General features: G+C 46.5%; 1 long non-coding RNA gene across 2 annotated transcripts; it reads left to right on the forward strand.

Moving 5' to 3' along the window:
- The first annotated feature begins 209 nt into the window (after window positions 1–209).
- Window positions 210–10,563, forward strand: LOC102549964 (uncharacterized). Of its 2 annotated transcripts, none has more exons than XR_359108.5 (3): window positions 210–1,711; window positions 8,251–8,466; window positions 10,163–10,563. It is a non-coding gene; the product is annotated as an uncharacterized LOC102549964 (long non-coding RNA). The 2 variants fall into 2 exon arrangements; XR_595559.4 differs by having other exon boundaries at window positions 800–1,711; window positions 8,284–8,466; window positions 10,163–10,550.
- Window positions 10,564–16,690: the final 6,127 nt, after the last annotated feature.

Genomic DNA, 16,690 nt, shown 5'->3' on the forward strand with positions numbered 1-16,690 from the left:
CCCCATCTTCCTTGTGTATGCTCAGGGTGATGCAGGCTGGGCTGACACTTCTTGTGCGGGTTTTTCCAGTATGTGGCGACCTAAAAGCATTTCCTAGTCCCTGCCTTGTTCCCGTTTGCACACAAAGAGAAGTTGGCCCAGCCTCATGTGACCCTGAGATAAGGGACTTTGCATTCCTTATCCCTGACCTGTGACGGGAAGCAGAGGAGGCAGCTGGACGCTGCTGAGTGCCAGGACTGTATTGTCCCTCAGAGGGTCTGTTCTCAGTCTCTGGGAGTCCCCAGGACGGCGCTGCAGTTTTGCCTGTACTGTCAAGAATCTAGTCAGTAACAGCTTCACCCCCGTTATTGTGCCAAACTCCTGCACAGGCGTCCTGGCTGCCCAGACATCTGAGCGTGCTTCTTTCACAGCAGCTTTGGAATGGACAGAGAAGTTAGAGAAGGACTCCGGCCCCGCCCCTGCCCCACATCCCACCCCCAAGGAAGCCTGAGACAGAGGGTTAACACCTTTGCAAGAGCAAGGTGCTGTTGGAACAGATGGGTCTGATCATAGGTAGGCAGGAAGAGCAGGGCCTGAGGCTGCCCCATGGGAGTAGGAGAAATGGATGCAAAAACACTGCTTTTCTCCCTCTGGCTGCAGGGTCAAGAGCAAGCCAGTGATTCACACCCTGGGGGAATTGGCCTGTCTATGCTCCAGAGTAGGAGGTGGGAAGTGCAACTTGGAGCTCCAAAGAGCTGGTTATTGTTCTGCAGCTAGGAGGGTGTTGGGGGGGAACGGGAGGGGGAGATGGGAGGGGGACGGGACGGGACGGGACGACAACGACGGGACCGGACCTTGTGACATCCCTAAGCACTACAGGGGCTGATTAGACATTACCCACCATGGTGACTATTCTCTTCAGATCAACGCTTTAGGGAGTCAGGAAAAGGGCCTGGAAAACTCACTGCAGCCCCTGAAGAGCATCAGCTAGTTTATGGTGAGGAGAGTGGAGAGACACACATTTGGTCCTTTGCTTTACTTGGCACTGCTTGGCCAATCTGAAACTTCTCTGTACAGAGAGGCTAGAGAAGCCCAGTGTCACTGCCAACTCGCAGACCATGAGGGACGGGACCTTCATGCTTGCTCCTGGTCAGCTCTTTGAAACAGGCTGGAGAGGATGTTCAGTACCACTGGGACCTCCATGGCCAGGGGGCAGTTGTCTCCTGTGGGGGAACCACTCTCAAAGTTTCACGGACATCTGGTGACAGTGAGCACTGCACTGCTGAGAATCCTGTCAGCCAGAGCTCCAGCTGTGTTTCCATCAGCCTCTCCCGCTTAGGTAATGTCTTCTTACTGTGTTTCTCTTATTTCTGGGCATCCTTGGTCCATCTATCCCTGGCCTGCCTTCCTCTTGGATCCAAAAGCAGCTGAAGTAAAGTGGGGACATTGGGGACAAGGGTTTGTAGCAAGGAGTATTTCCAAGGTAGCAAGAGATGCAGTCTCTAGAGCTACCATCCCTGGGCCCCAGCCCTGCCCTTCTATTAGCCTCAGATTGGCCAAGCCTCCAGACTAAGCTGGGCTCCTGCTGGTTCCTGGGACTCTGTGAGAGAGGGCCCTTCCCCATGCTCACTCCGTCTTGCAGAACTCCCCGACACCCAGCTTCTGACAGGAACCTGATGTGGAAAGTTCTGGTAGCGCCATGTGATGCAGACTCATATGGTGTTTTGCTGAGGTAAGAGTTGTGGGAGGCAACACTTTGTTGATTCCATGTCTTGGCTGCGAAGGACAGACTACTCTTGCTTTTCCTTTCGATTTGGCATGGTCGGAAACACCAGGAAACCGTCTACAGTCCCCACCTCTACCTGCTTCTGCTTACTTTCTCTCTATTACTATTTCAGGCCACCATTGTGGCCTCTCAACTACTCTCATTTGTCTGTGTCCAGCTTGAATTGTCAGAGGTGCACTTTTTTTCTTTTTTTTTAATTGGATTTTTTTTATTTACATTTCAAATGTTCTTCCCTTTCCCAGTTTCCCATCCATAACCCCCAACCCCTCTCTCTCCCCTTTCTTCTATAAGGTTGTTCCTCCACTCCAACCATCCCTCTTTCCCGCCCTGACTTTCCCCTACACTGAGGGGTCCAGCCTTGGCGAGACCAAGGGCTTCTCCTCCCATTGGTGCCCAACCAGGCCATCCTCTGCTACTTATGCAGCTGGAGCCATGGGTCAGTCGATGTGTAGTCTTTGGGTAGTGGTTTAGACCCTGGGAGCTCTGGTTGGTTGGTATTGTTGTTTTTACGGGGTTGCAAGCCCCTTCAGCTCCTTCAAACCTTTCTCTAACTCCTCCAATGGGGACCCTATTCTCAGTTCACTGGTTTGCTGGTAGCATTCACCTCTGTATTTGTTGTGCTCTGGCTAAGCCTCTCAGGAGACAGCTATATCAGGCTCCTGTCAGCATGCACTTCTTGATTTCATCAATATTGTCTAGGTTTAGTGGCTATATATATATAGGCCAGATCCCCATGTGGGGCAGGCTCTGAGTGGCCATTCCTTCAGTCTCTGCTCCAAACTTTGTCTCCATATCTCCTCCTATAAATATTTTTATTCCCTCTCTTAAGTAGGACTGAAGCATCTGCACTTTGGTTGTCCTTATTCTCGAGCTTCATGCGGTCTGTGGATTGTATCTTGGGTAATTCGAGCTTTTGGGCTCATATCCACTTATCAAAGAGTGCATACCATGTGTGTTCTTTTATGATTAGGTTACCTCACTCAGGATGATATTTTCTAGTTTTCTTGCTAAGCACTCACTTGCTGACATACCTTACACTGTTCTACTGTCTGTCTGGCTAAAAACCTAAGGCCTATTACATATACCTTAACCACTTGGATAAGCTTCTTATCCCCTAAATGAGTCCATTTGTGTATTTGGCAAAGTGAGTCTTTTGTTTGTCCTTTGGGGAGTATAGCTTTCCCCTCAAGTGTACCATTTTCCTTCCTCTTCTAAGCAATTTGGGCCTTTTCTTCTGTTGTACATTCTAAGTGAGGCCATCCCTTAGTCGGATCCCAGTTCCCAGTGGCTGTCTCTCGCAGGCCTGCAACCCCTACACTCTAGGGACAGGCTTCTGCATAGCCATTTCTCAAGCCACTTGATCTGCTTTGTTATTGCCCCGTGCCACTGAATCTCTTCCCTCCTGATGTCCTGGGCAATGAACAATACTCACAGTTGCTGGCTTCATCAGGGAACCCAAGAAATGGCAAAGGCATCTGTGTTGATGAGCTGGGGGTAGAGGTTCAGCCATCCCAGATGACATTTGTGTCATCCACCACGGCAGCACCCACTCATCTCTGACCTTCATGAAGAGAACTGTTCCCGTCTGTGGACAAGGTAGTCTCGGCAGGGGTCATTCGGTCAGTCGGAGAGGTCTTCCCTCCACCCATGGGCTTCTGCCAGTACCTGGTGGCTACAGGTCAGGATTGGGCAGCAAGGTGACCAGATTGCCCCCAACCGGTGGAGAATCTAGTTCATGTCAGCTGACCAGTGGTCCCATCCTCTGGGTCTTTCCATTCAAAAACAAAGCATTTTTGACTTTGGGGAACCTAGCTCAGGCAGAAGAAAGCACCTTTCAAAACTAAAATGGTGTACCAAATTCTGGAAGGTGGTGAAGAACTCAGAGTGCGGGGGTTAGGCACAGTAGTACAGAAGTCAGCCACTCTACCACAGTTTATCTTTCCAAAGTCCTAGACTGGGTGATAATTGTTAGTGCCCAACTGGCAGGAGCGGTATGTTCCAGGCACAAAGGCAATAGGACCACCCCAAGCTGGAGGAGCTGGGAGATGTATGGCTCAATTCTTTCTCATGCCTCCCCCAACATCAGGTACTGGTGCACTGAGACAGGGTCAGCCTGGGTCTTAAGCTCCACATACACAGCCTGCAGATATGCACACACATGGCCTCACCCAGCCATTTCAACCCACACAAGCCATTTTGGAGAGCAAATCTCTCCTGAGCAAGTAATAGGGGCAGTCAGGGATGACAATGAACAAGTGGGATACCCAGCCCACGCTCAGGTCTACAATTCTTAGGGTAGTTCATGAATTTTTTTTTTCCTGGAGACTGGCCTATCAGCTTGGAGGACTGAGTGTTGGGCCCCAGTATTCACCAAGACTTTGGTGGGTTTCCCTTCTACTTTCAGAGTTGCTCTGGGTTTGGAGAGGGGGTCCGAACCCCGTTCTGTCTTCCCCCAGGGCTAGCACCTTTGCGGTTTTTGGGAGCGCTTTTCCCAAGACCTGGGATTTCCTGCCCCCCTTGCAATAGGCACAATGGTCCTTTTTGATGGGTTCTGTCTCTCTTCTTTGTCTTCCCTAACTACTGTAGCAAATTCCTTTCCTGTCACCTTTCTTCTTGTATCTCCCTTTCATCTTCCTTTTTCTTTCTCTGTCCCTTCTCCTCCTCTGTCCCCCTGTTACGGTAGCCTTGCTCATCAGCTTGTACTAAATCTCTCAATGACTTATCCTGTAGTCCCTCTGGCCTCTGAAGCTTTTTCCTGCTATCTCCACTACCCTGGTCTATAAAAGCCATAGTCACAGTAGCTTTGTGCTTCTTGCTGCTGGGATCATAGTGTGTATATCGGCAGAATGCCTCCATGAGCCACTCTAGAAAGGCTGAGGGTGACTCGTCTGGTCCCTGCTTAACCTCACATACCTTGGTCAAATTGGTGGGTCATCCTGCAACCCCCTTGAGACCTACCAATGGAGTCTGGTGCTAGACCGTCAATGCTCCTTACCTCCTGCCGTATTAGTAGTCCCAGTCAGGTCTAATCAGGGAAAATCCGCTGTCGATGACAGTCTGGTCAATTGGTGGTGCCCCCATGTCTGAGGGGACGTTCTTTCCTGATTGTCATCCTCATCTGGGTCCCCATGGCCCGTCCCAGCTCTGACGGTTCCTCCCTACGCTTCCCCCTTGCTGGGGTCTGAGAAGGGGTCGTGGGAACTGGGGCCATGGTAAGGGGGTGGAAGATCCATCAGCAGTAGATCCACAGTGGAACACTCCTGAAGGATGTTCTTTACATCATTGGTCTCTATAGGGTTCTTCTTCATGGCCAGGACCTGCAAGAGTCTTGGAGACAAAAGCTTGTATACAAGAAGCGGGGGTGGAGTTCTCCACTTCGTCCTTCAAAGTTCTGGTTTGAATATTTGCTACTACCACCAAGATCTGCACCTGTGACAGCTCTCTGGGTCCAGGCCCTAGGCTTGAGGGTGGGGCCCGATGCCGCAAAGGGGGTGGGGAGCCCCGGGGGGAGGGGGTGGCCCGAAGCCACTGTGCCGATCCCCAGGGGTTCCTGCACCCAAGGCTGCTCCCATCCCGTTCCGACTGCCAGCAACGGCCAGGTATGGGCCAGACACTCCAGGGCCATCCATTTTCAGGGCTAGTTGTTCTCCACTAGATCCTTTCTAGTGGTTAACTAAGATGCTTAACAGGGTAGATTCAGTCTATCCCATGTCCAAAAACAGCGTCAGTCACAGTCCAAGTCCAAGAACACAGAGAAAGACAATCCACACACAGTTTCACCCCTGCCACAGGTGCAGAACAGGACTGAAGTCCAAAAACAAAGAGAAAGACAATCAACACACAAGAGAAGCTTACTCTTCTCACAGGGAACAGAATCCAAGTTCAGGTGACCCCACCAGTTTACGCTGGAATCGAGTCCAACAGGCCAAACCAGACCAGAGGCTCTCTAAGCTTTACAGACACTTTCCAGCAAACCAAAAGCAAACCAGACAGCACAGACATCTGTCCGAGTCCACACACACAAACAGCAAGACCAGTGCGCCCCTCCCACGAGCGCTACAGAATTCAGGTTACCTGCCAACTTACGCTGGAATGGAGTCCACAGCCAACAAGTTCCAAAAACGAAACAGAAACCAAACACACACACACACACACACACACACACACACACACACACACACACACACACACACACACACGCGCGCGCGCGCGCGCGCGCGCACACGCATGCACAAACCAACCACCCGGCGATCTGCACAGAAGAAAAACAGATTCAGATGGCCGGGGGGGTGGGAGCCCCCTGTGCCCAGATGGAGACGAACCCTATCAGATTCCTTCTCCCAGCGGGAGACTAGAGCGTCCTCTGAGTACCCCCATTGCTGTAGCATTCCGGCACATCTGCTCGCTGCTTTGGCAACCTCAGATCAAACCGAAACTACAGATCGTGGCCGCTAGAACAAAAGAAAAAACGCACACAAGACATACAGGCAGACAGAGATGACAGATGGATCCCACGTTACCTTGCTCGAGCAGTCCTCCAATCCACGGTGTCTGGGTCCTGAAGAGGGCTTCCGGGCCAACGTACCAGATGTAAGAGTCCGTCGGAAGACCCCCATTCAATAAGGCCACAGAGACTGGAATCGCTGCAATCGGCAAGAGGTTTATTGTTCCAACATACGTTGGGGTTCCCCAGCACGCAGGCAAGAGGAGACCCTGAGGTCACAAAGCACACACTTTTTGTAAACATTTTGGCCGAGAATTCCGCTTTTGGCTATTATAAATAAGACTGCTATGAACACAGTGGAGCATGTGTCCTTGTTATATGTTGGAGCATCTTTTGGGTATATGCCCAGGAGTGGTATAGCTGGGTCCATAGATAGTGCAATGTCCAATTTTCTGAGGAATCACCAGACTGATTTCCACAGTGGTTGTACCAGTTTTGCAATCCTACCAACAATGGAGGAGTGTTCAGAGGTGTACTTTTAAATGAAGATATGCATGTGCCAATTTCATGCTTAATACCCTCTGACGATGCAGGGAAAAGAGAGAAGCGGATCAAATGCTGTAAAACTTCAGGTAGAAGAGGCTATGGGTTTTGAGACCTATTAGCAGTGCGACCATGGTCAATAGCAATGTGGTATTGGGGTGTGCCTTGGTTGGCTAGCATGTGTGAGACCACATAGAAAATATATTTCAGAACAACAGAATAATCCACAGATGTCTGGCTATGAAAATTAAAGCAATCAGGGCAAGGGATGCATTAATTTGAATTAATCATGTACTACTGATTACACATGCACACTGAAGCACTACATTTTAACCCTTAAATGTATACAGTTATGTGTCAATCAAAATAAGGCTAAAAATAAAAGGAAGCAGAAAATAAAAGAAACTAAAAAATACGATCGAGGCTGGGATAACATTTATGCCAGCTAGCTCAGTGGTAGACGGCCAGGTTGCCAAGGCGTGGAATTTCTTCACTGGAGATAAAATTTAAAAACTAGAAACCCCTTGTGGAATCTGCCTCACTACCTGCGATGTAACTATTTTAGCATCTTTTGTCCATTTTAGCAAAAGGGCACACTAAGAATATCCTAGTCTTCTATATGTTTTAGTGCCGATACTGTGCAGAAGTGGTGTGGATGAGTTCCTGTTCCTCCAGGAACTCAGTTACAAGCATTACAACCTGCTCCTAACAAGCTTCTTGGTCATTTTGGCTTTCAGTGCGAGCCAGTAAATGGCCTTAGTGTTAGGGTTTTGAATCTCGGCCCATGCCCGGACAGAACACACCCAGACAACATGGTTCCACATGGAGAGGTTTAATGAGAGAAGAGTAGAAGAGCAGAAAGGCAGCGGGCCACGGGCATGTGGAGGGTGGAGGGTGGGGGGTGGGGGGAAGAACAGAGAAGAACAAAGAGTAAGAGGGGGTAAGAGGGGAGTAAGAGGAAGTAAGAGGAGGAGGAGGGGGCAAGCAGCCCCTTACATAGTCAGGCACAGCTGACTGTTGCTAGGCGACTGTGGAGCGGAGCATACCTGGCTGCTGCCAGGTAGCTGTGGGGGTGGAGCTTAGACAGAATACAAACATTCAGGAGGATGTTGTGTTGTTCCGGTTATGGCAGTGATTGTGCTGTGTTGCGGGCTCAAGTGTGTTGGGCTTTCTTGTGAACAAAGCCTGTCTCCCTTTCTCTGCAGCTCCAATACATAATATATGATACCTACGCTAACAAATGTTAGCCCGACAAGGGAGTGTTGATGGAATGCCTGTGCTGGGTATTATGGGATGTGAGGAGACATGGTAATTGACTTCAGGCATTCACATTCTTTTTTCCTCTCTGTGGAGCCTTCATATTCCCGTTCCTGAGTATCTACGGTTTCCAGATTTCTCTTTCTAAGAGGACCTGCCACTCACTCATACCTCTGGCTTTTCTGTCTTCAATATCTTTCCCTCTTTCTCCATCTTCTCATTTTTTCCCTATTCCTTTTAGCCTAATTCCCAATCTATGGCACTGTTCATCCAGGCTCCTTCCTACTCTGCACCATGAGGCGGAAGGGATTCTTTTCCTTTTCATCCTGGGAATTTTGGAGATTGAATTGATCTGAGCGTGTCTTTAGAGGACCAGAAGAATACAAACTGGCACCCTGGAGACTCAGAAGTGAAGGATTCTGCAAGAGGAGCCCTGTGGCTGCTACCCTCTCCTGGCGTGAGTGACAGAGGGACATTGACTCTGATTGGGGCATAGAACCCATTTCATTTGCAAACTGAGCTCAAAATTCCCAAGAAATGTTTACAGTACTTATGTTGAAAAATAATCTGCTTATTTTTTTAAAGTGCTCAGAGGAGGAATCTTACTCATTTAAGGAAAGTGAAATAGTTTGAAACATAAAAATTAATAAATCATTAAGTATAATACATCTACGTCATTAATTTGTGTTACTGCATAAATGATTGAATTCAAATGGCCCAGATTCACTTTAAATGCTATTTTTGGGGGGCGGAGCTTTAATTATCACATTTAAATAGATATTTGCTTTTATTCACAATAATTGTACTCGTAGGTGGTTGTCTTTATGTAGGTGAGAGTTGGCACAGGATGGGCGCAGGGCCTGTGATTGGACAGTGAGAAAATGGGGCGGGGACAAAGTTTTTGTAAGGTGAGAGAGAAGAAAAAATAGAGAAGAACCAAGATGGCGGCAGAGAAGGACCACCAAGGTCCGCGCAGCCTTAAATGACCACAGGTAGCTATGAATATTTCTTATGGGATGGATTTTTATAGGTCAAATTTTCTATCGTTCTCAATTGGTTGAGAGTTTATTGCGTGGACATTTTGTGGAATGTAGAACTACTGAGATAAATTATTGAGATATATCTGATTGTTAAATTACGAGCATCTGGAGTTTTGATTTTAACGGGTTGCTGGGAGTTGATAGCATAACCATTAGGGGGCGGATGTTGGGAATGTAAACGGAGCAGCGACAGAGAGCTAGGAGAGGGTCTCTGCTTCTGGGATCTCTAGAGTCCTGATTTTACCACGTTGCTGGGACCAGAGAATTCCCAGCTGGCAGAGAGACAGCCAGGAGAGGGTGGCTAGCGATAGGGGTGGAGAGACCTCCAGGGCCACAGAGTAGTTGGGGGTAGCACGACGTGGTGCCACACCTGAACCGCTACCACTGAAATGGATATACTCCCCGCTAATGCCATATGGCTCGACGATGCTGGCTAGTGAGGATTTGTGTTTTTTTTTGTTTTTGTTTTTGTTTTTGTTTTTAATAATTACTGCAACAGTAGTTTTTAAAAAATTAGTTAGGAGACCATTTAGATTGAAATGGCTGAATGGTTTTTACCTAAGCAAACAGAGTCTAACTCCTAAGATTTTAACTAATAAAAAAAAATCACCTACTAATAAAAACGCTCTACCTAGGGACCCTCCGTTTGACCAATCAGCTGTTTTGTCTAGCTTCTATTGGCAGTATATAAATATTTTCCCCCCTTTATCTTCTGGGAAGCCTGTGATCACTGAGGACTGGCATTGCCCAATTCATAAATCACTATTGATTCAAATACATGCTTTAAGATGTCAACTGGTCAAGGTTTATCTTTTACAGTTGCCAGCTTATGTCTGTCTAAGCCCCAATTCACAATTGGACTAGACACTGGTTGTTATGACTACTGTCTGTCTCCTTTATTAGCTCCAAGAAGACAAGAACTGCTACTTTGTTGCTTTCTGTTGGTTTGTTTTATACAAATGTCAAACCTTCCGAGATGTCCCTGTCAATAGTGCGAGACTGAGTGACTGGGTGGATCACAGTTGAGATCTATGCTTCCTAAAGTTTGAAGACCTCTGGAGTTTTATGAAGATCTAAGACCTAACTATTGTATGTTTTCTCTGCTTTTGATAGGAAAGAATGGAACTGAACCTGTTTCCTAAAGTTTCCTTGAATACTTGAGTAACTGGCTACAATAAAAAGGTGGTCATTTGTGCTTTGTTCTCCCAGCCCACTGCTCAAGGCGGTTCTAGAACTGGAGCCATGTGAGAACAATTGAACCCAAAGCAAATCCAGCCGCAGAGAAACTTCTCTCATTTCCTCTCTCTCTGCTCATTGCTTCTTTCCTACTTCACTTGCAATAAAGACTAGCTCTACCACCGCACAGGAAACTTTCAATCAGCAGTCAGTGGTTTATTCTGAGATGTAAAGGGACAACCAGAGCAGTGGGTATTTGAGGACAGGCTCCAATGTGAATGAGAATCCCCAAACTAACTGAATTGTGACAGCAAGAAAGATCTAGGAAAACAAGAGAAGGAGTTATGGTTTCAATATGTAAGCCTCCCTCATGCCCACTGGCCCATGGTTTGAACACTGTTTCCTTAGCTCAGAGGCTGTGGAACCTTTACGAGGTGGGCATAGCTGTTGAAAGCCAAACTCAATGGACTGGCCTTACAGCTTATAGCTTGGCTCCTGGTTCTAACTCCATCCAATCTGCTTCTGGTCAGTCATGCTATGAAAAGCTCTCCTCCATCACGTGATGTTATCATCAGAGCCCAAGCTCTCCTCTACTTCCCCTGTAGTAGACTGAAGTTTCTGAAATCATGGAGATCAGTAGATCTTTCTCTCTAAGTTGTTTCTGTCAGTCATTTTGGTCACAGTGTAGCATTTCTCTGTTTAGTTTTCTCTGACACATTTATGTCAGATGATAGGCATCTCCTTCAGGTTAGAAAAAGTTTCTTCTGTGATTTTGTTGAAAGCATTGGATTTTTAATTGATAGGTGATGATCATACATGTGGGATAATTGTGGAAGGAGCTTGAGTTAGATGTAAAGATACGGTGGCGCCAACTGAGATCCTGCATTGAGCATCTCTGAGTTAAAACCAAAGGTCTCCAACAGTTTGATTTGTTGAGTGGAACATGAACTAAATGACATTTTCTGAGTTGACAAGCCAGCTCTGTGGTGGCAGTTGAAAGGGGCAGCATTACGGTCTTGCTGGAAGATACAATTTAGATATGAATGTGCTTTTCCTAGACACAATAATCCCACACAAGCCTTTGGACCTACAGAATGCCTCTTTCACTGTTATGGCTGCCCACACAGTGCTACCAGTGAGTATTACTTTACTGCGCAATGGGACCAAGCCCTCTCACTTATGTCCCATGCCATCCTGAAGCAGGTGACTTGACTGAACAGTGGGATAGTTTTGAGGACTTGACCATACACAATCTATTTCTGCTAGTGTGATGCTCTAAATATGCTTGGCCGAGGCACTATTGGGAGGCCACTATTGGTGTGACCTTGTTGGAGGAAGTGTGTCACTGTGTAGGTGGGCTTTGGCTCAGCAAAACCTAAATATTTTAGCTGGTATAGCAAGGCGTACATGTAAACTCAGCTATCCAGCAAGAGGGCCACTGAGTCCAAGAGTTCAAGACCAGCCTGAGAAACACAAGACCCTACCTCATGAGAAGAGGAGGAGAATGAAGAGGAGGAAAGGATTGTTTTGACAGTGAGTTGAGAGCTGTTCCTAGTGCTTAAGCTCTGCCCAGTATGGAGAAGTACAGAGAAGCCAGTCTCCTTTCGACTGCTTCAGATCAAACTGTAGAACTCTTGACTCCTCCAGCATCATGTCCGCCTGCACCCTGCCATGCTTTCTCCCGTGATGATAATGGACTGAACCTCTGAAACCGTAAGCTAAACCCAGTTAAATGATGTCTCTTATAAATGTTGCCTTGGTTGTGGTGTTTCTTCACAGCAATAAAACCCAAACTAAGACAGCTAGTATACCCAAAATAATTATTGCTCATAGCTTGGTAAGAGGACCTCTAAGAAAGATGTTGGAAAGTGTGTATACTAGAGCGAGAGAGGCCCACATAGACACTACCCTTCAAATAACATACAGAAGTAATGACGGCTAAGAATGAGAGACATACAATGCTGTAGTCACTGACAACAAGGTTCTCTCCTAGGGCAAGGGAGTAGTCAGAGGACTTCCCATCCAATAAAGATTGATCTGGCCCACCACAACATCTACCCCATCTGTGAACTGCTGGAGCAGGTGAAGGGGCCGGTACTGCATCAGTCTGATGAGGGATCTGTCTTTCGTAGATGGAGCATGGCTGCTATATTGTCACATGGTGAAAAGGGACAAACTGGCACCCTCAACCCCTTTGAGAAGAGCACACACTTCACTCATGAGAACACGTATGACCTATTTACTTCTCAAAGACCTCCCCTAACACCATCATGTTGGAAGCTGGGATTTGAACATGTGAGTTTTAAGAGACACAGACTATAGCAAATAATTTTCGAGGCTAAGGAGAGGCCCTCCAGAACGTTGTATATGATCTGAACCCATATGAAATGTAGATTACTGTCTCTCCATAGCTAAGATTCAGGGTGGAAATGGAGTGACTCAACTCATCCCTCAACTCACTGTCAAAACAATCCTTTCCTCCTCTTCATTCTCCTCCTCTTCTCATGAGGTAGGGTCTTGTTGTGTTTCTCAGGCTGGTCTTGAACTCTTGGACTCAGTGGCCCTCTTGCTGGATAGCTGAGTTTACATGTACGCCTTGCTATACCAGCTAAAATATTTAGGTTTTGCTGAGCCAAAGAACTTCTCTGTAGTTTTGATGTGGTTTGCTTTTCATAGACTCATGTTCTAGAGGCTTGTTTGATAGTGTAAGTGAATTACCAAGTGGTAGAGCCTGTAATGAGGGGGCCGTCGTGGAAAGTGAGTCAGCCATTGTGGGCACTACTCTTGGAAGACATTCATCTTTACCTTTGTGGATGACACAGAGCTCCCAAGACTACACTGGTTACTTTCAGGGTGAGCCGTTAGAAAGCAAGGTTGGTTTTCTCATGTTACTCGAGTTTCCTCCCTAGTCCCGCCTCCTGCATACATGCATGGGGTCCTTGTGCTCACAGATAAGCACTAGAGAATCCAGAACGTTATACACACAGGCTTTTCTCTTCGACAGAAGGGATTCACGCCTGTGTCCCCCACACAAGGCTTGAGTGGATATTGTTTATAGCCTGACACTCTCTTTGCAATTTTGTAGGGCCAGGCTTCACCCAAATCCCTCAGTGTCCTCAACCTTGTTTCTCAGTCGATAGAACCTATTCTTGGGGAAGAAGTCATAGGTATTTAAAGGAGTGTCAGTGTAGTCGTGCCTTAAGCTTTATTGTGATAATTATCATGAGGAAACTTAAAAAACAAAACTTTTTATTGGTTCTTTGTGAATTTCACATCAGGCACCCCAATCTCACTCACCTCCCTGTTCTTCTGTATCTACTCTCTGCCCTTGCAGCCTTCCCACCAAAGAAAACAATAAATATAAATAAATAAATAAATAAATAAATAAATAAATAAATAAATAAATGTCAAAAACCACATTTCTCAGTGGAAGCTGTGGTATGTCATGGTATGTCACACAGTACACCCTTTTGTCCAAACAACTTTATTTGCAAATGTTCATTCCAACAAGTCACTCACTGGTCTGGTTCGGGGACTTTGGTTTCTGCTACGCTGTCAATACTGGATCCTCACTGGGACTCTTGGATAGCCTGTTGTTGCCCTGTGTCTTGGAGATCCTGTAACTTTGGTTTGCTGGCCCGACCCCTTCTGCTCCAGTTCACAGATAGGGTAGATGTTGTGGCAGGCCAGATCGATCTTTATTGAATAGGAGAACCTCTGACTACTCCCTTGCCCTGGGAGAGCTCCCTTCGTAGGTGACTACAGCACCGTGTGCCTCTCATTCTTAGGCGTTATGACTGCAGCATGTCATTTGCAGGGTAGTGTCTACATTGGCCTCTCTCACTCTAGGATAAGCTCCCTGAAGGCACGGACCTCTGTTCTGTGCTCTGTGTTTTGAACAGTGCCTGGCATTAGCTGTACTCAGTCGTCCTGTTGGACAGAGGAAAAGTACATGTGTGTGACTGCATGAGCAAGTGCCTTCCTGCAATGGTGCATACAATGTCGCTCCCCCTCCTTTCTCTTAACTAGGCTTTTACCTTTGAGAATCCACTGCTCACATTTCACAAGTCCTACACCACATAGGCTGGAGGGCTGTATGTGGTGGGCCTGTGAGGTGGTGTGACTTTTCGCACTGACAGGTTGGTGGTTTCCTTTGCCTACAGGTTGAGCTCAAGAGGAAGGAACCTCTTTTTTTGCAGCTAATATTGTGAAGTATTGAGTTCATAGATTCCAGGCCCCATTTAATTAAAGGGGGTGGTGGTGGTGGAGATGAGAGGGTGGATGATAATCCTAATTATTTGCCACAGGAGTTAGTTCCCAGAAAAGAGGAGATGGGAAGTGTTGGAGGTGAAGCCCAGGCCCTCTGTGTCTGCCCATTAGCTACCACAGATTCAAGCCACAGGCTCTGACAGAAATTAATCTTTTCCTGTGATCACTGTGGGAGGGTCTTCCTCTATTCTCCCATGGGGGGGCCACTTTCCATCTTCCGAAACCACACTTTTAGTAGGTGGGTTTCAGATTTCCCCTTCACTTCACACCAGCTCTTTTGTTCTCACCAAAAATCTATTTAAAACGTCTTCCATTCTGCTCTACCATGAGCAATTTCTTAAATTGAAAAGGTTTTGGAAAATGGACACACACAGGAAAAACAAACTGGTAACAAGGCAAAATTCCACTCACCCTAGTCTTAATAGTTTTGATATATTTTCTTTCATTTTTTTTATACACATAGATTTATTTTAAATATACTTCATATTAACCGAAGGGCTGAAAGGAGAAGTGGCTTCTCTCCTACCTCCTCTCCTACCTCCTCTCCTACCTCCTCTCCTTCCTCCTCTCTTCCTCTTCTTCTTCCTCCTCTCCTTCCTTCCTATTTATTTATTTACTTACTTAGGAACAGAGCCTCATTTACCTCAGGCTCACCTTGAGCTTGTTAACGCAGTTTTCTGAGTTTCTGACCATCTTGCCAACGCCTCTGGAGTGCAGCCATTACAACCACACACCAAGACACTCAGTTCATACTGTGCTTGGACTGGAAGCCAAGGTTGCACGCGAGACGTGTCTTTCAGTGACTCATAGAGCACACTCAGTTACCTTTCCCACTTGTGATGCCATAGCATTTCTAGCTTTATAAAAAAATGCGTGACCTGTTTTTTTGTTTTTGAGATAAGGTCTCATATAGTCTAGATGGACCTCAAATGCATAGTCCTTCTGTTTCAGTCTCCTGGGTGCTAAGATTATAAGCAAGTTCCTCCACAAATTAAATATTTTAATTTTCACAAAAGTAAATGCATAATAACAATAAATGTTGATGATGGTGGTGGTGATGATGATGGTGGTGGTCGTGGTGGTAGTGGTGATACTGACAGGGTCTTCCTACATAGCCTATGCTGGCCTCAAATTTGTGGTTAGCCTTTCAAATGCTGGGATTATAGGCATAGATTCCTCCACACCTGACTATAGAACCTGCAGTTTTAAAAGCTAACTTGATTACATTATTTTATGTATATAGATGTTCTATCGGCATTATATCTATGTACATGCCTGGTGCCATGGAAACCAGAGGAAGTTACCAGATGCCCTGGGACTGGAGTTACAGATGGTTGGGAGCCACCTAAGTCCTTTGGAAAAACCCATCAGTACTTTTAAGAGCTGAGCCGCCTCTCTGGCACTCTGCCTTGCGTTCTTAAAGCCTGTGCCCACGTAACCCTCATTTTTCACCTTACTCTTAGGCAGTTTCCAGAATGTGTCTATTGCAAGTAGCAAAGTAATGCATATTTTCTGTAGGCGAATTCCGCAATGCCTTTAAAACGATCAAAATAGGGGACACTGAAATAAAAATACAGAATTATTACCTGGATGAATTTGAAGCCTAGGCTTCTTCCGGCCACGTTGTAAATAGTTCTCTCCAGGTGCCTCCCTCTCACCTTTGAGAGATGTTTCAGGGAAGCCTCCCTTAATACGTACTGATTTTATTTAAATAATATTTTATTTCTTCATAAAATGAAAGTAATAAACACAGTACTTAATATACAGCATTTAGTAGCATTTTATCTGTGCCTTGGACAGGTGCCTATGCAGCTCTGGGCAGAGCCTAGCTTAGCCCTCTGTGGCTGTGACAGAGTTGCCACATATTGAGGGATACATCCTATTTTTACCTTTCATTTCTCCTCCAGTCAGCTCAAAACACCGTCTTGGTTTCTTCTCTTTTTAACATGGATTTGTCTACTTGATTTCATATCCCTCAACCCTGGAACCGTAGTTCCCTTTCAGCATTCTCATGAAGACATCTAAGTCCTTGTTCTGGGAGCACATTGTACTGGCTGGTTTTGTGTGTCAACTTGACACACGCTGGAGTTATCACAGAGAAAGGAGCCTTCCTTGAGGAAATGCCTCCATGAGATCCAGCTGTAAGGCATTTTCTCAACTAGTGGTCAAGGGGGGGGCAGCCCATTGTGGGTGGTG

The sequence above is a fragment of the Rattus norvegicus genome, chromosome 13 (genome assembly GCF_036323735.1).
Source record: "Rattus norvegicus strain BN/NHsdMcwi chromosome 13, GRCr8, whole genome shotgun sequence".
In the NCBI taxonomy this organism is placed as follows: domain Eukaryota; kingdom Metazoa; phylum Chordata; class Mammalia; order Rodentia; family Muridae; genus Rattus; species Rattus norvegicus.